This window comes from Coregonus lavaretus (assembly GCF_964263955.1).
Source record: "Coregonus lavaretus genome assembly, chromosome: 6".
Classification (NCBI taxonomy): domain Eukaryota; kingdom Metazoa; phylum Chordata; class Actinopteri; order Salmoniformes; family Salmonidae; genus Coregonus; species Coregonus lavaretus.
This window is the reverse complement of record NC_139993.1, coordinates 60610036-60632856: the sequence shown is the minus strand read 5'-3', so window position 1 is coordinate 60632856 and position 22821 is coordinate 60610036. Positions and strand designations below refer to the sequence as shown.

Sequence of the window (22821 nt, the reverse complement as noted above, 5' to 3'; positions counted from 1 at the left end):
ACGTATTTCAACGTAATTCTGCTGACTGAGACTATTCTAGTTTTGCTGATGGAGGCAATGTTTTGGTCTCGCCTAGGGTGGCAAAATGGCCAGGACCAGCCCTGAATGCAGGAGAAGTAAAGGCCCAGTGCACTACTTTTGTGAAGAATATACAGTACCAGTCAAAAGTTTTAGAACACCTACTCAATCAACGGTTTTTCTTTTTTTTTAAACTATTTTCTACATTGTTGAATAATAGTGAAGACATCAAAACTATGAAAAAACACATATGGAATCATGTAGTAACCAAAAAAGTGTTAAACAAATCAAAATATATTTTATATTTGAGATTCTTCAAATAGCCACCCTTTGCCTTGATGACAGCTTTGCACACTCTTGGTATTCTCTCAACCATAGCAGCTGTACAGATCGCAATGACTACAATGAATGGCTAAATTAGTTCTGGACACTAAGGGTCTGTGGAGCGCCTCCTCTTAACTCTATCCAGGAGTGTATAATACACTGCTCCATACACTCCCCTCCAGGCTCCTCCTTTCCAACACATCTTTTAGGTAAAAACAGTGCAATGTGGGCTACTGTGTGAAAATAGCAATAGCTGATGTGATAATGCATTGCAAAAGGTACAGTGCTATGGTAATACAGTACCACTGACATAGGACTTACAGGTACTTTATTTTAGGGGACTGAAACATAACTGGTAACTACCTGGTGCCAAGGTAACGGTACCCAGTGGTACGGGTTCAAATGAACCAAAACAATCAATAATTAATAGGATATAATTGTGTAATTACCATCTTACCATGTAATTTCTTAGTAAATACCAGGTACTTTCTGTAGTGTAAAATACAGTCCTACAGACTTACCCTGGCACTCGATTGTCTGACTCCACTCTCCGTTCTTGCAAGTTGCTTTTCCTCTTGAGCCTTGGTTAGGGCCGCTAAGGCATCCATAATCTATTTGGTCCCCATTTTCATATCGCTCTCGGTCAGGAATCAGCAGCATTCTCGTGTCTGCACCCTCAGGTTTACTACAGTAATCTGTAAGTGAAGCACGTACATGGATCAGTAACCTCCTCCATACAGTCTTTTGGCTGCTCCCTTTCCACCACATCTTCTAAAAACAATGTGTTACTCTGTGTGGAAATAGCAATCCAATTGCAGGGCTAGACATTAAAGCTTATCCGGGACAAGTGAAAAGAAAATAGTCGGGCAAACAAAATATAGATTTAAGTTGTCCGAATGGACAAGTGCATTTAAAAATTAAAAATCACAATATCAAACAATTACTCCGATCAGAATTGGATGCGATGTGTTGCACACTGTTCTCACTATCTCTGCAGAGCGCATCAGAATATATGACTATATTGCATTGAGAGGCACGAGCGGTCTTTCAATCACATGTAGCCACGTGTGCACATTTGTTGATATTCCTTGCTACAGCAGATGCATTTATATTTTTGTTCAGTGAATATATACAGTGCATTTGGAAAGTATTCAGACCCTTGGACTTTTTCGACATTTTGTTACGTTACAGCCTTATTCTAAAATGGATTAAATTGTATTTTTTTCCCTCATCAATCTACACACAATACCCCATAATTACAAAGCAAAAACTGGTTTTTAGAAATGTTTGCAAATTTTTTCCAAATAAAAATCTGATATTTCATATTTACAGAAGTATTCAGACCCTTTACTCAATATTTTGTTTAAGCACCAATGGCAGCAATTACAGCCTCAAGTATACTTGAGTATGATGCTACAAGCTTGGCACACCTGTATTTGTGTAGTTTCTCCCATTCTTCTCTGCAGATCCTCTCAAGCTCTGTCAGTTTGGATGGCGAGGGTCGCTGTATAGCTATTTTCAGGTTTCTCCAGAGATGTTCAATCGGGTTCAAGCCCATTGCTCTGGCTGAGCAATTCAAGGACATTGACAGACTTGTCCCTAAGCCACTCCCGCGTTGTCTTGACTTTGTGCTTAGGGTTGTTGTCCTGTTGGAAGGTGAACCTTCGCCCCAGTCTGAGGTCCTGAGCACTCTGGAGCAGGTTTTCATCAAGGACCTCTCGGTACTTTGCTCAGTTAATCTTTCCTTCAAACCTGACTAGTCTCCCAGTCCCTGCTGCTGAAAAACATCCCCAAAGCATGATGTTGCCACCACCATGCTTCACCATAGGGATGGTGCCAGGTTTCCTTCAAGCCAAAGAGTTCAAACTTGGTTTCATCAGACCAGAGAATCTTGTTTCTGAGGAGTGGCTTATGTCTTGCCTCTCTACCATTAAGGCCTGATTGGTGGAGTTCTGCAGAGATGGTTGTCCTTCTGGAAGGTTCTCCCAACTCAACAGTGGAACTCTGGAGCCCTGTCAGAGTGACCATCGGGTTCTTGGTCACCTCCTTGACCAAGGCCCTTCTCCCCCGATTGCTCAGTTTGGCCGGGGCGGCCAGCTCTAGGAAGAGTCTTGGTGGTTCCAAACTTCTTTCATTTAAGAACGATGGAGGGCACTGTGTTCTTGGGAGCTTCAAAGCTGCAGAATTTTTTAAATACCTTTCCCCAGATCTGTGCCTCGACACAATCCTGTCTCGGAGCGCTACGGACAATTCCTTCAACCTCATTGCTTGGGTTTTTCTCTGATATACACTGTCAACTGTGGGACCTTACAGCTTCGGAGGAAATTGTGACAAATTCCAGGTTGTAAGGCAACAGAATAGGAAAAACGCCAAGGGGGATGAATACTTTTGCAAGCCACTGTATATAGACAGGTGTGTGCCTTTCCAAATCATGTACAATCAATTGAATTTATCATAGGTGTACTCCAATCACATTTACATTTACATCATTTAGCAGACGCTCTTATCCAGAGCGACTTACAAATTGGTGCATTCACCTTATGGCCAGTGGGTTAACCACTTTACAATGTTTTTTTTTTTTTTTTTTTGGGGGGGTGGGGGAGTAAGGGGGGGGGGGGGGGTAGAAGGATAACTTTATCCTATCCCAGTTATTCCTTAAAGAGGTGGGGTTTCACATGTCTCCGGAAGGTGGTGAGTGACTCCGCTGTCCTGGCGTCGTAAGGGAGCTTGTTCCACCATTGGGGTGCCAGAGCAGCGAACAGTTTTGACTGGGCTGAGCGGGAACTGTGCTTCAGCAGAGGTAGGGGAGCCAGCAGGCCAGAGGTGGATGAACGCAATGCCCTCATTTGGGTGTAGGGACTGATCAGAGCCTGAAGGTACGGAGGTGCCGTTCCCCTCACAGCTCCGTAGGCAAGCACCATGGTCTTGTAGCAGATGCGAGATTCAACTGGAAGCCAGTGGAGTGTGCGGAGGAGCGGGGTGACGTGAGAGAACTTGGGAAGGTTGAACACCAGACGGGCTGCGGCATTCTGGATGAGTTGTAGGGGTTTAATGGCACAGGCAGGGAGCCCAGCCAACAGCGGAGATGACAAGTGCCTGGATTAGGACCTGTGCCGCTTCCTGTGTAAGGCAGGGTCGTACTCTTCGAATGTTGTAGAGCATGAACCTACAGGATCGGGTCACCGCCTTGATGTTAGCGGAGAACGACAGGGTGTTGTCCAGTGTCACGCCAAGGCTCTTCGCACTCTGGGAGGAGGACACAACGGAGTTGTCAACCGTGATGGCGAGATCATGGAATGGGCAGTGGAATGGGCAGTCCTTCCCTGGGAGGAAGAGCAGCTCCGTTTTGCCAAGGTTCAGCTTGAGGTGGTGATCCGTCATCCATACTGATATGTCTGCCAGACATGCAGACATATCAATCAAGTTGTGGAAACATATCAAAGATTACAACCTGTAAGATTACCTATTGCAGATTCAGTCTTCCCAGCCTGGTGCAGGTCTACAATTTTGTTTCTGATGTCCTTTGACAGCTCTTTGGTCTTGGCCATAGTGGAGTTTGGAGTGTGACTGTTTGAGGTTGTGGACAGGTGTCTTTTATACTGATAACAAGTTCAAACAGGTGCCATTAACACAGATAACGAGTGGAGGACAGAGGAGCCACTTAAAGAAGAAGTTACAGGTCTGTGAGAGCCAGAAATCTTGCTTGTTTGTAGGTGACCAAATACTTATTTTCCACCATAATTTGCAAATAAATTCATTCAAACTCCTACAATGTGATTTTCTGGAGAAAAAAATTCTCAATTTGTCTGTCATAGTTGACGTGTGTAATGAATACTCGGACAGAGTGGTAAGATCCAATCGCAGAATAGCGATGCTTTATTATAGTACAGACAAGGGAATAGCTTAATCGTGGTCGGGCGGGCTGTGGTCAAAACCGGGCCAGGCAGAGACAGGCAGAGGTACCAAGGGAGCGGGCTAGTCGTAGTCGAGGTCACAGACACAGGATCAGAGGACAGTAATCACTGGGGTAGACAAGCAGAGGATTAAGCAATACGGGGAGTCAAACAACAAGGCACAGGTCGGATACATGGGTAATCAAAAACAACAAACTCTCTCTCTCTCTCGGAACAAAACGCTTAGCAAGTCACAATGGAACAATACCTCGCACCGACTGAACTTCTGAGCACACCTTATATCCTACACTAATTACTGACAGGTGTGCTCAGAACTCAGGTGAACCAGATCGAGTCTGATGACTCCCCCTCTCTGTAGATCGGGGAAGTGTCAGACTCTGCCTGGACCCAGCCAATCCCCGATCCCTTACAGTATCCCCCTCCCCAGGGCCGGCTCCTGACGGCCTTCTACCTCTACCGGGTGGTCTTCCTCTGGGTCGGGGTCCTGGATGATCTGGGTGTTCAGCGTGGAAAGTGGCCTTGAGAGCGGGATCCAGTATGTCCTTAGCAGGGACCCAGGACCATTCCTCAGGTCCATATCCCTCCCAGTCCACGAGATATTCGATGCCCCCTAGTCTCCGTCTTGACTCCAGTATCTCGTGGACTGTATAGATGGTGTCCTGTTCATCCTCCAAAGGTGGTGTAGTAGGTTGTTGAGCGATTGGGGGGTACATCGGGCTATAGTGGACAGGTTTCAATAGGGAGACGTGGAACGTAGGGTTTATCCTGTAGTGTCGAGGGAGTAACAGACGGTAGGTGACAGGGTTAATACGTCTCTGTACCTTGAAAGGACCGATGTACCTGGGTTGGAGCTTCTTGCAGCTCCGTCGGAACCGCAGGTCTCGGGTAGACAGCCACACTCGTTGCCCGGGTTGATAAGTGGGAGTAGGTCTCCGACGTCGGTCGGCGTAGGTCTTTTGCTGTTGTGAGGCTTGACTGAGATGTTGATGGGCCGTCTCCCAGACCTGCGCACTCCGACGGAACCACTCGTCCACAGCTGGTACCATCCCTGATGCGGTATCCCACGGGAACAGGGGTGGTTGATACCCTAGAACACACTGGAAGGGCGTTAGGTGTAGGGAGGTGTGAATGAGTGAGTTCTGAGCATACTCTACCCAAGGAAGGAATCGGCTCCACTCTTGCGGCTGCCGCGAACATTGTTGCCGTAGATATTTCCCAATTTCCTGGTTGAGCCATTCTGTCTGCCCATTGGCCTGGGGATGATATCCGGAGGTTAGGCTAACCGAGATGCCCAAGCGTTCGCAGAAGGCCTTCCATACCCGGGATACAAACTGGGGTCCCCGGTCGGAAACAATATCCTCCGGGACACCAAACTGTCGGAACACCTGGGTAAACATAGTCTCAGCCATCTGAGTGGCGTTAGGCAAACGGGTCATGGGTACTAACCGGCACATCTTGGAGAAACGATCGATGACCACGAGAATTACAGTATGGCCCTCTGATTCTGGTAGGTCGGTAACAAAGTCCATTGCAATGTGCGACCAGGGTCGTTGAGGAGTTGGCAATGGCATCAGCTTACCCTCCGGTAGTGCACGAGGTACCTTGGACTGAGCACATACTGGACAGGATAAGACATAGTCTCTGATGTCATCTGTGAGGGAATCCCACCAGTATTTTCGGCTGATGAGTCGTGCAGTTCGAGTGATTCCGGGATGACCAGATCCCAGCGACGTGTGGCACCATTCCATCAGTTGAGGTCGAAGTGGAGCTGGTACAAACACCTTTGACTCCGGGGTTTCTGGAGGGGCTGGTTCTGATTGTACGCTCTCCTGAATAGTGTCATCGATAGCCCACCTCACAGGACCAGCACGGCAACTCCTGGGGAGGATAGGTTCTGGTTCCACGGGTCTTTCGGCGCGCTCGAACCGTCGGGAAAGCGCGTCCGCCTTACCATTCTTGGACCCGGGGATATAAGAGACAGTGAATTGGAACTGGTTGAAGAATAAAGACCACCTTGCCTGTCGGGAGTTCAGTCGTTTAGCACTGTGAAGATACACCAGGTTGCGGTGGTCCGTGAGCACTTGGAACGGATGCTCTGCTCCCTCCAACCAATGTCTCCACTCCTCCAGTGCTAACTTCACCGCCAGTAGTTCACGATTACCCACGTCGTAGTTCTGCTCGGCCGAATTCAGTTTCCTTGAAAAGAAAGCACAGGGTCGTGATTTAGGCGGCTCACCTTGGCGTTGGGATAACACGGCTCCCACTCCAACCTCCGAGGCGTCCACTTCCACGATAAACGGCAAGGTAGGGTCCGGCTGACATAAAATAGGAGCGGTGGTAAAGCGTTGCTTCAACGTTTCAAACGCACGCACTGCCCCCTCCGTCCAGTTCAGACCGCGACCCTTGAAGCTGGTCATCGCCGACAGAGGAGCGGCGGTGGTGCTGAAATTACGCACGAACCGTCTATAGTAATTGGCAAACCCCAAGAATCTCTGGAGCTCTTTAACCGTCTGGGGTTGAGGCCAATCTTGTACCGCTTGTACCTTGGATTCATCCAGTTTAACCCCGTCGGGAGTGAGTATGGCCCCAAGGAAGGAAATCGTGGTGACATGGAATTCACTCTTTTCTGCCTTCACGAACAGAGAGTGGTGTAGGAGCCGATCCAGAACCTGTCGTACATGGGACACATGTTCACTCAGAGAGTTAGAATAGATTAGGATGTCATCAATGTACACTATCACAAAGCGATCAATCATGTCCCTGAAAATGTCATTCATGAACGCCTGGAATACTGAGGGCGCGTTGGTAAGTCCATAGGGCATGACACAATATTCATAGTGTCCTCGATGTGTGATGATGGCGGTCTTCCATTCATCCCCTTCTCTAATGCGCACCAGATTGTACGCACTCCTGAGGTCAAGTTTACTGTAGATAGAGGCCTGCCCCACCTGCTCGAGGGCTGCTGGGATCAAAGGAAGAGGGTAACGATTTTTTATGGTAATATCGTTCAACCCTCAATAGCCTATACAAGGACGCAGTCCGCCATCCTTTTTCTTCACGAAGAAAAAACTGGATGCGGCGGGAGACGTAGATGGGCGAATGGCCCCTTGCTGTAGCGGCTCATCAATATACTTGCTCATCGATTCTCGTTCCGGCTGTGATAACGGGTAGATTCTTCCACGAGGAGGTGTAGCCCCGGATAGCAGATCAATCGCACAGTCCCAGGCCCGATGAGGTGGTAATACGGTAGCCCTCTCCTTGGAGAACACCTGCGCGTAATCCTGGTATTCTGTTGGAACAACAGTAGACACCGCACCCTGCGCATCCTCCACAGTAGACATTTTGCAAGGTAACTTGAGGCACTCTGCCCTACATACCTCACTCCAAGCGGTGATATCGCCAGATTTCCAGGAGATGACCGGATCATGGGTGACGAGCCAGGGATGGCCGAGAACTAGCGGCTCCCGTGGAGCGGAGATGACGAACAAAATGATGTCCTCATGGTGTATGGAGCCCACTTGTAACTTGATTACCTCAGTACGGTGCGTAATGAACCCAGTGCCCATGGGCTCACCGTCTAGCGTGTTGACTCGCAGGGGAGGTTGAATTGGGATAAGTTGAACTCCCAATTCCTCAGCGAGACCCATATCCAGAAAACTGGCAGTCACTCCGGAATCAATAAGACCCTCCAACCTGCGCACTTTCTCTCCGACCGATAAGGTAACTGGCACATACATTTGTTTAGATGTAATGTTGAACACTTGAGTCTCACTCACCGGTTTGGCAGTTCCGAGGCGATATCCTGGGTTACGGTTTGGGCGTACCGGACATTGACGAACGAAATGACCCGACTGACCACAATACAGGCATAGTCCGTCTTGCCGACGTTGTTGTCTCACCGAATCTTGTAGGGGTGACCGTCCCAGTTGCATAGGTTCCTCCTCAGATTCTCTCCTCCGCTCTGTCGATTGCGTAGGACCAGTGACCGAGGGCTCCCGGACTGTGGATACCTTATGATGCACTATCAGATTATCAATAGAGATGGCTATTTTGATAAACTCATGTAGCAGAGTGATATCTCCTCGACAAGCCAACTCAGTCTGTACGTCTTAGCGCAGCCCTCTTCGGAAAACGGTGAGCAAAGCAGTCTCGCTCCATCCGCTACCGGCTGCTATAGTACGGAACTCCAAAGCGTAGTCGGCTACTGTGCGACGGCCCTGCTGAAGTTCGCATAGTTGGTCTCCCACACTACGCCCAGATACTGGGTGGTCGAACACCTCTTGGAACAGTCTTTTGAACTGAACTTCCGCATTCAACTCGGGGACCTCAGCTGCCCAAAGCGCAGTAGCCCAATCCAGTGCTCTTCCCGTTAGCAGAGAAATCATGAAATCCACCCTGCTATGGTCATCGGGAAACATAGTACGATTATACGACATATACAGGGACGTCTGGAGTAGAAACCCCTGACATTTGCCAGGTTCCCCGTCGTACCTTGTCGGTAGAGAAATCGGAGGTGCATGACGAGGACTGACCGTGCTTGGGGTGGTGCCCTCAGCCGCACCAGCGTTGAGTAGTTGCAGGAGTTCATCCATCCGTTTCTCCTGTATCTCCCATCGCCTCTGTAATTCCGCTGGATCCATGGTATTGGCGAGGTATTCTGTAATGAATACTCGGACAGAGTGGTAAGATCTAATCGCAGAATAGCGATGCTTTATTATAGTACAGACAAGGGAATAGCTTAATCGTGGTCGGGCGGGCTGTGGTCAAAACCGGGCCAGGCAGAGACAGGCAGAGGTACCAAGGGAGCGGGCTAGTCGTTGTCGAGGTCACAGACACAGGATCAGAGGACGGTAATCACTGGGGTAGACAAGCAGAGGATTAAGCAATACGGGGAGTCAAACAACAAGGCACAGGTCGGATACACGGGTAATCAAAAACAACAAACTTAGCAAGTCACAATGGAACAATACCTCGCACCGACTGAACTTCTGAGCACATCTTATATCCTACACTAATTACTGACAGGTGTGCTCAGAACTCAGGTGAACCAGATCGAGTCTGATGACTCCCCCTCTCTGTAGATCGGGGAAGTGTCAGACTCTGCCTAGACCCAGCCAACCCCCGATCCCTTACAACGTGTACCTATGATGAAAATTACAGGCCTCTCTCATCTTTTTAAGTGGGAGAACTTGCACAATTGGTGGCTGACTAAATACTTTCTTTCCCCACTGTACGCTTGACCTGTTTGATGGTTCGTTTGGGGGCATAGCAGGATTTCTTATAAGAGTCCGGGTTAGAGTCCCGCTCCTTGGAAGCGGCAGCTCTACACTTTAGCTCAGTGCCGATGTTGCCTGTAATCCATGGCTTCTGGTCGGAATATGTACGTACGGTAACTGTGGGGACAACGTCATCGATGCACTTATTGATGAAGCCGGTGACTGATGTGGTATACTCCTCAATGCCATCGGATGAGTCCCGTAACATATTTCAGTCTGTGCTAGCAAAACAGTCCTGTAGCTTAGCATCTGCGTCATCTGACCACTTCCGTATTAAGCGAGTCACTGGTACTTCCTGCTTTAGTTTTTGCTTGGAGGATAGAATTATGGTCAGATTTGCCAAACGGAGGGCGAGGGAGAGCTTTGTACGCATCTCTGTGTGTGGAGTAAAGGTGGTCTAGAGTTTTTTTCTTGTAGCACATGTAACATGCTGGTAGAAATGAGTTAAAACGGATTTAAGTTTCCCTGTATTAGGAGCGCCACCTCTGGATGAGCATTTTCTTGTTTGCTTATGGCTTTATACAGCTTGTTGAGTGCGGTCTTAGTGCCAGCATCGGTTTGTGGTGGTAAATAGACAGCTACGAAAAATATAGGTGAAAACTCTCTTGGTAAATAGTGTGGTCTACAGCTTATCATGAGATACTCTACCTCAGGCGTGCAAAACCTTGAGACTTCCTTAATATTTGATTTCATCACCAGCTGTTATTGGCAAATAGACACAGACCGCCACCCCTTGTCTTACCGGAGGCAGCTGTTCTGTCTTGCCGATGCACAGAAAAACCATTTAACTGTATATTATCCATGTCGTCGTTCAGCCACGACTCGGTGAAACATAAGATATTACAGTTTATAATGTCGCGTTGGTAGGATAGTCTTGAACGGAGTTCATCCAGTTTATTCTCCAATGATTGCACATTGACCAATAGGACAGATGGTAGAGGCCCACTCGCCGGCGAATTCTCACAAGGCACCCCGACCTGCATCCCCTGTATCTGCATCTTCTCTTCATGCAAATGACGGGGATTTGGGCCTGGTCCCGTATCTCTAGTAAGTAATTTGCGTCCGACTCGTTAAAGAAAAAATCTTCGTCCAGGTCGAGGTGAGTAATCGCTGTTCTGATATCGAGAAGCTATTTTCGGTCATAAGAGACGGTGGCAAAAACTTTATGTACAAAAATAAGTTACAAACAATGTGAAAAAACACACAAAATAGCACAATTGGTTAGGAGCCCGTAAAACGGCAGCCATCTCCTCCGGCGCCATTCTAGACAAGTTTAAACCATACTTTTCCTTTAATATTTAAATTTTTAAAACAATACAAATACATTCAGTTTAAAAAACGTCCAGCAATGCAATTACATTGAATATTACACAGGGCTGTGAATAGTGTAGCTTGTCCCTGAGCTGGCGGACGAATGGTTCTTGCCTCTCTGCCTGCTGGAGGTACTGGATGTTGGTTCCAACCTTAAAAGTAACAACCAAGAAATTTAGCAGGTCTGTTAGGAAATGCCTTTGTCATACAATCTGGATGAGGGCATTTCTGTGCTGCACAAGATATACTCTAAATGGGGAGATGGGAAACTCTATTTGATTTGTATAATTATATTCTTCTTTCATTTACACATTTCATGATGTGACTATGAGATGTGGCTGTATCTAGGGGGATTGTTTTTAACTGAGCCTGCTAGCTAGCTTATGCTGCTAATATTAGCTAAGTATCTAACGTTAGCTAGCTAGCAATTGCTGTGAAGTAACCGAAACTTTTTGAAATAACAATTGAGGTAGCTATGTAATCTAACTCAACACTTAACACCTACAAACAAATGTAAATTACAATAAAAAAATGTTAACTTACTTGTTTTTCACTGTCCAGTGGCACCACAAGTGGGCATTTGATTTTTGAACTGCATCACATGTGCTCTTACTGCGTTACAGAAACACCGCTAACCAAACAACAGTGCATGTTTACTGAATTAAAGGCTAACTACACAAACAAATCTATGTTTCATAGATTTTTCCCAGACCTCAAAAGTGGTCCCCTGATGTGATTTAAGCATTGTTGTGAACACAGAAAATCCAATGTTGTTGTTTTTCTATTAAAAAAGAGTGAAAAAAATTGAGGGAAACGGAAAAAAATTGGGAAATCCGAAACTTGGAAAAGCAAAAAAATTAGAAAACAGAATAAAAATGTAAATAAACGGATTTGAAAAGGCACTACCAATGTTTTTTTCTTTGCATGACTACACATTAGAGCGTGTTTCATCCAGCAGCACAGCATTTTGGGGAAAGTTGAGGTCAGGTCCAATATTGGATATGCACCTATCGTATCTGAAGATTATGCCTTTGTTAAATGTTTTTCATGACGAAATGGAATGTTGGTTGTTCAGGCCAGAGGGGGGAGGTTTTATGATGTTATTTGAAATGTGCCGCTTGGAGGGTGACGCCCGAGGGGAGACTGGTGATTGGCCAGAAGAAGGGAGTAGCCCCTCCCTTTGCATTGTTTATAAATAGGGGTTAAACGATGAGACGGCAGAACGGCCATATCAATCTGGGGAGCCGTTCTCCGGACATCGCGAGTCTGTATCTATGCTGTAAATTCGTGATTTTAATAAAAGCCTCTAACACGATGCAGCATGGCGAACTCTTTGTTGACAAGCAATAATTGCCACCATTCATCATATACGACATAATGGCGCCCAACGTGGGGCTGGTTTTGCGTCTCTTCCTTGTTTCAGTCAACCGCCGGCCTAACTCTCTCTGAAGCATGGCCGGAAAAAAAAGGGTGAGTGTTCTTACCGCTTCGGAGTTTGTTAGATTGGATATGACTTGTGTACATTGAAGAGATGTTCCATTATAACCTGGCCTCAGGTGGCGTTGTTGCTGGTCGACTAGAGTCTGCTAAAATTTATTTCATTGGTAACGGGTGACAATGGCAAATTTAGAGCAAAAGGAACGGTAGAACTTTATATTTCATTGGTAACGGGTGACAATGGATTGGCAATTAATGTTGGGATACGTATGCATTTTTAGGGCACCGTTAATCTGGAAAGACCTCAAAACGGGGCGACTCGCAGGAGTGGGCCAGAAATCCAGGGCTTAGTTAGACTGAGTCAGGTTGATTCCTTAAGCGGGAATTATGAAGTGAATGGTTGTAGCTATGTTATACTCCTCCTCTGGTCGACGGGAAATTGGTTGGGGGTAACCTCTTGATATGAGATTCATCTTTCAAGGCAGCATAAAGTTAGACGGGGAGAATTGGACGATTATTTATTTGGCAACGGTGCAGGATATTGATTTGTGTAGTAGGCTGCATTTGGCTAGAGGCTGAAGCTAAGGCTGGATTGTTTTGGGCCACGTGGTACATCGTTGCTCAGGCTAATTTTTGTAAGGCTAAAGTGTGAATCATGCTATAGTGTACCTTAGGCTAAGCTAAATGCTAATGCTACATGCATCACCGCCTGGTATGGCAACTGCTTGGCCTCTGACCGCAAGGCACTACAGAGGGTAGTGCGTACGGCCCAGTACATCACTGGGGCAAAGCTCCCTGCCATCCAGGACCTCTATACCAGGCGGTGTCAGAGGAAGGCCCTCAAAATTGTCAAAGACTCCAGTCACCCTAGTCATAGACTGTTCTCTCTGCTACCGCACGGCAAGCGGTACCGGAGTGCCAAGTCTAGGTCCAAAAGACTTCTCAACAGCTTCTACCCCCAAGCCATAAGACTCCTGAACAGCTAATCATGGCTACCCGGACTATTTGCACTGCCCCCCCACCCCATCCTTTTTACGCTGCTGCTACTCTGTTAAGTATTTATGCATAGTCACTTTAACTCTACCCACATGTACATATTGCCTCAACTGCCTCAACTGGCCGGTGCCCCCGCACATTGACTATGCAACGGTACCCCCCTGTATATATAGCCTCCCTACTGTCACTTTATTCTATTGTATATATAGCCTCCCTACTGTCACTTTATTTTTTACTTCTGCTCTTTTTTTCTCAACACTTTTTTGTTGTTGTTTTATTCTTACTTTTTTGTTTAAAATAAATGCACTGTTGGTTAAGGGCTGTAAGTAAGCATTTCACTGTAATGTCTGCACCTGTTGTATTCGGCGCATGTGACCAATAAAATTTGATTTGATTTGATTTAATTGTGTTGCGTGCTACATGCTAACGTATCCTTAGAGATTCCGTTGCGACGGGTGAAAGTCTCTTAAACTTGTTTATGTGTTTGTAAGTCAGGTTATATGTTTTGTGAGCGCTGGTAAATGTTGTTTGACTATAAGGGGGAAATGGGGAATTACAGCTGGACTGTTATTATGTTTGGGGAGAGAGAGTAGAGAATCTTCCTTCCACGGTGAAATTGTATTGAGGAATGGGTATGCGCATGCGTTTAATTTTGCGACACTACAGTACCAAACGTGGGAGTTGGAGTTTATGGCACGAGATTAGGGAACGTTTTGTTTTACGGCACCATGAGGGGATGCTGAGACTCAATTATGAAGTTAAAATGATATTTGCGCATGCGTGATTTTACGGGGCTAAAAACTACAACATGTGGTTATGTGCTAAGCCTACAAAGCACGGCATTATGGGTAAGGGTCATAGGTCCCATGTGGGGGGTCGGAAGGGATAATAGTCACAGAATAAGAGAGATTTTGGGGAAAAATCTCTTAGGTGTTAAACGGCTGTTGTTCGAACGGGAAACTATTTGGCGAGATGTAGTAAAGTTATAAATCAAATATATGTTGACGGAGTATAATTAATTAAATTAAAAGACGATTAAAATTAAATGAAATGTTTTGGAGCGATCTATGTAATAAATGATATTTGCGCATGCGTGGGATTCTGCAAAACAACACATTGGTTAAACTGCAGGGGGAGACAGAGGAACACAGACGACGGAACAAATACGCATAAAGAGATTTTAACACGATGATTCTAGTTTAAACTGCGATTGGTTAAAGATGAAACTTGTTTTGTAGCCTATTTAATTTATAAATTAAATATAGGATAACGGATTATAATAGATTTAATTAAATAATTAAATAACGGATTAAAATAAAAAAAAAAGGTTTTTGAGCGATCTATTTAGTTCTGAGTTTAGTCTTAGAGTGAATAATGTAGAACGAATGAATATTGAATGGTTGGAAATACTCAGTGATGGCATTAACTATTAAAAGCTGTTCTTGTGTCTTTGTCCCTTGTCATGAGAGACAGGAGAGAGGGGGAGCGAGGAGATACAGGAAGTGATCACGTGACGCGGCAGAGGATCAAGTCATAAAAAGGTTACTGTTACAGAATATGTGATGTTATGACAATTTTACATGGGCTTGGCAAATACTATTTCATTAAAAATTGCATTTTGGAAGCTGTGTATCACTGGGATTTAATTACAGATGTGTTGGGAATCCAGGATGGATTGAGGATTCTTCTGTAAATTTATGATAATTAGGGGTTATAGAGCAAGGGGTTAAAGGCTTTGTTTATGGGTATTTTAGTCTGAAGATGACTAACTTGCATTTACTTGCATTTGATGGGTTGTGGTAAGATAGCCAACACTAATTGATAGTGGTGACATAGGAATAGGAATTGGGGTTAATTATTCAGGATTTATTTGGAGTTGTTAGGGTTATATTAATAATTTAAGGGGGGAAGCCTATATAACTTATATAGTCTAAAATAGGATAGTTCACAATAAAGGAATATAAAGGGCTTGATATAGGGGAAAATTGATTAAAATAGTCATTTTTTAATCAAAGTAGGGTTAGAGTAGTGTTAGGAGAGACTAATGGCAGAAGTTAGTACACCTTTCTCACATATGGATTCAGCAGAAAGACATCATCCAGCAGGGTGATTATGGCATCAGAGATGAAGACGAATACGAGCAGAAACGACGATGAAGATGAATTCAAAACTCCAGAAGGGAGGAAAACCGAGATGTCTGGGAACTTAAGGAGATGAGGATGATGACGATGAGAGTGATTGATGAGAGGTCATGGGTGGAGGTGACTCTGTGATCAGAGGGAAGTGGCAAGAGAGGAAAGAAGAAATGGATACTAGAGATTTGATCTCTGATGAAAGTTGAAGGTACAAGAGCAAAGAAGAAATGGAGAAGTGGAAGAAGTAACACGACTGGATGAAGACCTCAAGAATTTAAGGAGAAGAATAATACAGTGAGGCCAAAGGAAAGGTCACTGGTAAGAAGATGATATTTCAAGAACAGAACTTAGAAGATAACCTTTTGAAGAATTCATATATGTTAACGACGAGAAGGAACAGGACCAAGAAAACGGCTGAGAGAATCCCAAGAACAGGAGAAAACAACAGAGGAAGATGAAGGAGAAAAAGATCACCTGTTCTAGAAGAGATGAAGGGGGGTGCATTGCGGAGAGCATCGATTAGAGAAGAAGAGGAAATAGCTAACAGTTGAAACAACTGACAATTAGAAGGGATAGTGAATAGGGGAAAACTTATTTGGGTTTAGGCCTAAAGAGGTTAAACATCTCACTAATTGATAACGAATTAGGATAGGGATTTGAGGTAGTAAAACGGTTAATTACTCTTAAAGTACTAATATTAGAAGATACTGTTATTGTAGTGTTGGGAAGAGAATTGAAGCGTACAATAAGATGCACACTAGACGACTGACTGTCTGGTAGAATATTTTAAAAAAGTAGGGTTTTTGGGAATCATTTGCTTAAAAAGATAATATCATAGGAGGGATGATAATTTATTAGATTGCCTATTAGACAATCTGTCTGAAAAGTTCAAAGGGGTGATTATTATTCTGGGGTACATTCTTACACTAAGGGATTTCAGGCTAGGCTAAAAGGTGTTTAGTCGTTTGCCAAGTCTGTGTGTAATGAGTCAGAAGCAGGTGGGAAACTTTCCCAATCACATATTCCAAAAATTTGGTGGTAAGAGATTTTGTCAATAAATCAGGGGAAAAGGTTTTAAATGTTATGAGAGAAAAGATTAGATTAAAATAAGTTAGGAGTAGATTAGGGTTGAAGGAACTCTGAGACAGTAAGCTAAGTTTTAATGTTAGTAGTAAGAGAGAGAGAGAGAACAGTAATGAATGACACTTTAGAATAGGAAGATCAAGGTAATTGTGGGTACCTTTTGTTATAATCAGAAGGTTTAAAGTTTAGAGGTAGAACTGAAAGGGGGAAAAAGTGACACTAGTGGTGATGGATGGAAGTACAAGTAAAGAGTTCAGAGCTTTGGGAAAACTAGGAGTAAATAAGGACATTAACACTTCAGTCTATTAGAACAACAGGGAGAAGCAATTTAACTCTTTCAACATTGATAGGTATTAAAGTCATAAATATATTGCATTTGATTATAAGGGAACCAATACAGCACCAATTTTAGGGGGAAAAATACTTATTAGGGTTTTGGATGGGGACGTTTCTCTCATATGGAGAGATAATTATGGAGAATAAGTATTGTTATCAGGACCAGGAGTAAAAGGAGGTATAGTTTAGAAGAGGGTTAGGAGTGACTGTTCACTTATGTTGCGTAATATTATAGAGAAAGGTTAGGGAGAATATATGTGTACTTATCTAGTGCAAGCATTAGAAGTTGTTCCGGTTAAGAATTATGGGTTAAAGGGCTATGTAATTTGTAAGGTGATGCCTATAATGGAAGATTTGAAGTCTGTAGAAGTTTCCACAGTCACAGAGGGAGTTAAGGATAAGTTTATTACAGTAGTCACTCCAACAGTGAATAATACACATAGGATATGGGTAGCTTTTCCATTAGAAGGAATTAAGGGTTTTAATTCATCAACTAAATCAACGACGTTAATGGTAACTTTGGAAAGAAATTAATGACTCAGGAGTTTATGTTACGGATGGAGAGGGCTGCCAATGATAGTACGAATAGGATTAAAATAGGAGAGCAGATAGAAACAATATAGATTAATCTGAAATGGAGAATAGAGATTCATCATGGAAGCTGCAGGATGGGGTCTTTTGATTTTGATGACAGAGGGGGGGGGGGTATCTGATCAGTACTGCTCGTTCCTCTGTTGTGAAAATTAGAGATAGATTAACTCATTCTGTAAGAATCAGTGAGGAATCTTGAGGGTTGATGTCTGTTGGGGATGCCAGCCCAAGACGTGTTAGACGGTCGCGCGGCCTCTGGCAGGTGTGGGTCAGGGTTATGCTTTGTCATGACTGTGGTATCGGCAACAGTCATTGACAGATAAAATAATGTAGTTGTCAGACCAGTAGGGTTTAAGTGTTCTTGGGTGAAGGGATTACCCTATGGGCATTGGTTAGAGGGAAAGTAAAATTAGGTAATTGCAAACTCTGAAGTATTCAGGTGAAATATTGAGGGATAAAAGTTGTTTTTGTTCTAATAAAACATATGAGGTAAGGGGTATGTTTATGGGAAGATCAGAGTGTGATGTTATATGATAACCTTGGATAAGTATGACCTTAAGGGTAGTAATGACAAATAATAGGTTACTTTTTATATATCAGGTAGTAAGAAGAGCAGGACTTTGATGGTTAAAAGATTAGCTTTTGACTGACAATGTGACTATGGGAATTTTAGAGATATTTGGTGGGTTTGTGATGATAGAGTATATTCTTACCCTATGGGGGATAGGATGTTGTTACAGGTCAACGTTTAAGCTTCCATATGAGGTTTTTACCATTAAAAGAGGAGTGGTACCAACACAGAAATTTGAAATTAGAGTTCAAAATAGGGTGACATGGCGACATGTCATAGTCTTCAAGCCTACCATTGGAGAATAAGTCTGGGAGAGAAGTGGGGACTTGGTCTTTTTCCATGGTATGGTGTAACATTTCTAGCAGATCATATTGATAATATTACGTATACTTTGCAGGGGTTTGCGAATGAAACAATAAGAGGGTTTCACCTTCTGTCTAATACTCAAAAAAGTCACCGACTGACGCTGTTGAAACATGACATGGCTCTTGATTATATTTTGGCAAGACAAGGTGGCTTATGTTTGGCTATGAATCTGACGGGGGATGATTGTTATACTTTAATCCCAGATAGTTCCGATAATATCACAAGTGTTATAGATGCTTTGAAGATTATAAGGGATGTGTTTGGGAGATCTGAGAAAATTTGGTTGCAAGATCAATTAGGCCAGTAGGGGCAGTGATGGGTCAGATTCTAGTTTAAGCTTTGATAACACTGTGTGATGTTTGTACTGACTTTTGAGAAAGTTATGAGATTGAAATAGGTTGGAGAATGATGCCGGTGTTGACTGTTCCGGATCTGGACGAAGACGGACGAGGGGGTCTAGATGGACTACTGAATGGATAAATATCCTTTTTGATTATTTGATCATTTTATTTTTGTTGTTTCAAGGAAAACATTTTTTTAGTATGATTTTAGTATGATTTATGAATCAAGGGGGGGATAGGTTAATGTGAGTCATACATCATTTATAGGTCATTTTTATATTCTTAAATTGATGTTGAGGTTTAATTTCAAAATGTTGTTTTGCAAAAGATACTGTTTGGTCGTTTATTTTCTTGTCATTCCAGAAGCATTTGGGAGAACATGTGGAGATTGGAATGCTCAAACAAAGACAATATGAAGGGACAATATGACTGGAGGAGATGAAACAAGGAGGGTGTGGCTGATTCCATCATCAACAAGTTCATTGGAAGAGGACACTACAGGGAGAGGAAGTGTAGTGGACTACATTCCAGTGTTGGCAATGAAATATAGACATGTGTAATACATAATTGTGTCATATTCTTAGGTATTGATTTTAGTAGAATAATGTTTGATGTTATTGAATGCAGATGAGGATCTTAGATGCTTTTGTTTATTTCGATGGGGTTTAGGGACAGAAGGTTTAAGCAGGGAGAGATTCCCTTTCAGGTCCTATGGGTTGACCAGCCTGAGAGTGGATATTTATGGATAGGATTTTGTTTACATGGGTATTTAATTACATCATAGTTTCAAATGCATTTACATGGTTAATGAGGTTATCTGGAGTACCGACGGTGGTTGCCTGGGGCAGAGGGACCGTGAGAGAATTTTACTGTCTTGATTGATATGGATGGATGGCTGCTGGACAGTTTTTCGCTCTCACACTCCATAAAGATTTATTCATAATTCATAGTAATGTGTTCACACTTCATAAAGATTTATTCATAAATTCATAGTAATGTGTTAACATTTCATCAACAGTTATTCATATTTCATAAGAAAGGTATTTACACTCTAGAGGAGAATGTTTTTGGGTTTAAGGTTAAGAATATTCAATGAGATAAATAGTTAATAGTCATAATCTTATTCTGTTTGTTTTCGAGACGTTTATTTCGTCTCGAAAGGGGGGAATATCGTATCTGAAGATTATGCCTTTGTTAAATGTTTTTCATGACGAAATGGAATGTTGGTTGTTCAGGCCAGAGGGGGGAGGTTTTATGATGTTATTTGAAATGTGCCGCTTGGAGGGTGACGCCCGAGGGGAGACTGGTGATTGGCCAGAAGAAGGGAGTAGCCCCTCCCTTTGCATTGTTTATAAATAGGGGTTAAACGATGAGACGGCAGAACGGCCATATCAATCTGGGGAGCCGTTCTCCGGACATCGCGAGTCTGTATCTATGCTGTAAATTCGTGATTTTAATAAAAGCCTCTAACACGATGCAGCATGGCGAACTCTTTGTTGACAAGCAATAATTGCCACCATTCATCATATACGACACACCCAAGAGGTAAAGAGGTTGGGCCATCCTAGAAATGTTTTAGAGTAATATAATATATGCCATTTAGTAGACGCTTTTATCCAAAGCAATTTACAGTCATGCGTGCATACATTTTTAAGTATGGGTGGTCCCGGGAATTAAACCCACTATCCTGGCATTGCAATAATCTACCAAGATGCATGGCAAGGTTATAAATGCTTTGTGAAGCCTCAATTTAATATGATTTATAAGCCTTTATTAAGCTGTGCTTATGCCACTCTTTATAAAGCACAGGTTTATGTCATATTGGTGGGTTATGTCACATTTTACATGGATGGTTATGTCACAGAGTTATGCCACATTTATGAACCCTTTATAGAGCATGACATACAGTTATAGATGATTTGTGACACAATTTTGTAGTGTTTATGAATGTTTTATGACGCCTTTATAAGCTGCACATCATTTAAAGAGGGACCATATGGGTCAAATGACCACATTTTTATAAATGTGATTATATATTCTTGAAGTCCTGTCAAAAACATGAAACGTGAATATGGAATTGATAGCAGAAATGGACGTCACTTTCCCAGCGTTTCAGAAGAGTAATGTGTTGTTTCCCTATGATGATGTACAGTAGTAGCTAAACGTAGCAAAGCAAACGCATCAGTTATGTTTACCCACTTTGTACAGTCTAGTCAGTGTCTTACAGAGTAATTGGTGGATACTAACCCAATGTGGTCACTACAAGCATGTGAGAAAGTGAAGGAAAACACATCCTTACCAGTCTGAGCTGATGAAGCATCCACATTCACCCATACCACCAGACACAGCAGAGTCAGAGATGATTTCATGTTGATCAAATGGTAGATGCAGTAAAAATGGAAGGAGTAGACCTTAAATAAACAGTGTCTATCCCAAAGTTAATGATTGTCTACAGAGTTCCAGCCCCCAGGGAGCACTGAAGAGAACCACTGTCCAGGGGGATTGACCCAAAATACTGGAATACTGCAATATATAGAATTCAATCAAACCCGCACTGCGGTAAAAACACAGTTCTTGTGAAAATGTTCAATGGAGGAACTGCGTTGGTTCAGTCTATTAATAATAGGTCAAAACACAACTCATTTTAATTTGAATGAATTTAATTTGTAGTATTTTTAAGACCACTATACTAGATATCAGCATAAATAACTTTTTCCACTATTGTTCAGCTGCATAAGATAGAGACATTTCTACAGTAATCTGATGTGCTTAGGTTAAGAGCTAGACAGACATTGAGTTCTACAGGTATCACATAGTTAGAATGTGGATAATCTAAATTGAAACATTTTGTCATTATTCAAACACAAAAACTGTACTAACATAACCCTTACATAAACCTTGTTCACTGTCTATTGACATAGCTAATGTTTGTACCAGCAAGCCATTGCCACCTTTTCCCGTCAAGCCATGTTTTCCAGGGGCAAAAGGGGAGGGCCAAAATCAATTCCTTCACCTTGGGAATATGCTAGTACTGCCATGGCTTACCTTACCCCTATATTAGCCTACCAACTTGACGAACCATACGTAAAACATTACATTAAATGTTTTCTTGCATATGAGAATTGAAGGACAATATTCCTGCTTAAATGATCAGGATGCAAACAACAGCAATGAACACATCATCAAGGCACTACCTGATGATGATGCAGTTGAACATCACAGGAATATTTTAATAATTATTGTCTGGTTGCTAAGATATTGTAAAATAATACTTTATGTGTCTTTATAGTGAACTTTGAGAATTTCATTCCCAGCACCACTAATGTGAGAAAGTTTGGTGGTGTGTGTGTTTGGGTAATAATATTATTCCATGTAACAATTAAAATAATAAAGAGTAAATTAGTAAATATGTGGCACTTTATTTAATGTTGGACAATCATGAAATACCATATATTTACTCAGACAATTAATAATAATAATTTGAGAAAACTATTGACAGTGGTTATCCATTAACATGTTTGTCCAACAAGCCACTGGCCATCTCTTCCCGTAAGCTGAAGCCACTATTGGCAATGAGGAAAGTTCATGACCCCATTTATACACTGCTGACGACAACCAACACTACCTGGACTAAGTCTTCTACTGTAACCAGAACACTTAACAGTGATATGATCCCATGCGGTAACTAGAGTGTATTTTTATTTTCCGGCCAAAATGCTAATTGGATGTTCTGTGTGTTCATCAGCTGTTCATCCCAAACTGGATAAGGTTACAAGGCTCCCGGATTCTGAAAGGAGAAGATGGTTCAGGAATCAGTGTGTGAATCTGTCCTGAAGATCAGGTGGCATTACAGTTGGGCCCCGTTCCAATTTTCACCCTCACTCCAATCCCTAGGCCCTTATTATCTCCCCTGGCTAGTCAGAGATCACAGGGGGGCTTTGAAAGGGAATTGATCCCAACAATCCTCCATGATCAGTGAATGGGTGTGAGCATGGGCATAGGATAGGGATGTGAGCGAGTGATTGGATATGAATCAGGCAAACGTTGTTTCAGAGAGATAACTTACTCAGGCAGGTCATCTCTCCTATCCAGATCATGTTATGTCAGGTCTTGTAGGATGAA

The 22821-nt window shown here is 43.2% G+C and overlaps 1 protein-coding gene and 2 long non-coding RNA genes across 3 annotated transcripts in view; all 3 read right to left on the bottom strand.

Annotated features, from left to right (window-relative positions):
* The window catches only part of LOC311130652, a 34126-nt gene extending 13023 nt beyond the window's left edge, over positions 1-21103 (bottom strand). The window contains exons 1-2 of the long non-coding RNA XR_014613365.1: positions 20999-21103; positions 864-1037 (exon numbers count right to left, since the gene is read on the bottom strand). This is a non-coding gene — a long non-coding RNA (uncharacterized lncRNA). The remainder of the gene's footprint in view (positions 1-863; positions 1038-20998) is intronic.
* Positions 1-22821, bottom strand: part of LOC311130648 (complement factor H-like) — a 264401-nt gene that overhangs the window by 18951 nt on the left and 222629 nt on the right. The gene's annotated exons all lie outside the window — the stretch shown is intronic.
* LOC311130659 lies at positions 8704-20992 on the bottom strand. Its single transcript, XR_014613373.1, has 3 exons — positions 20238-20992; positions 11387-11850; positions 8704-10995 (listed from the first exon to the last, which is right to left on the bottom strand). It is a non-coding gene; the product is annotated as an uncharacterized lncRNA (long non-coding RNA).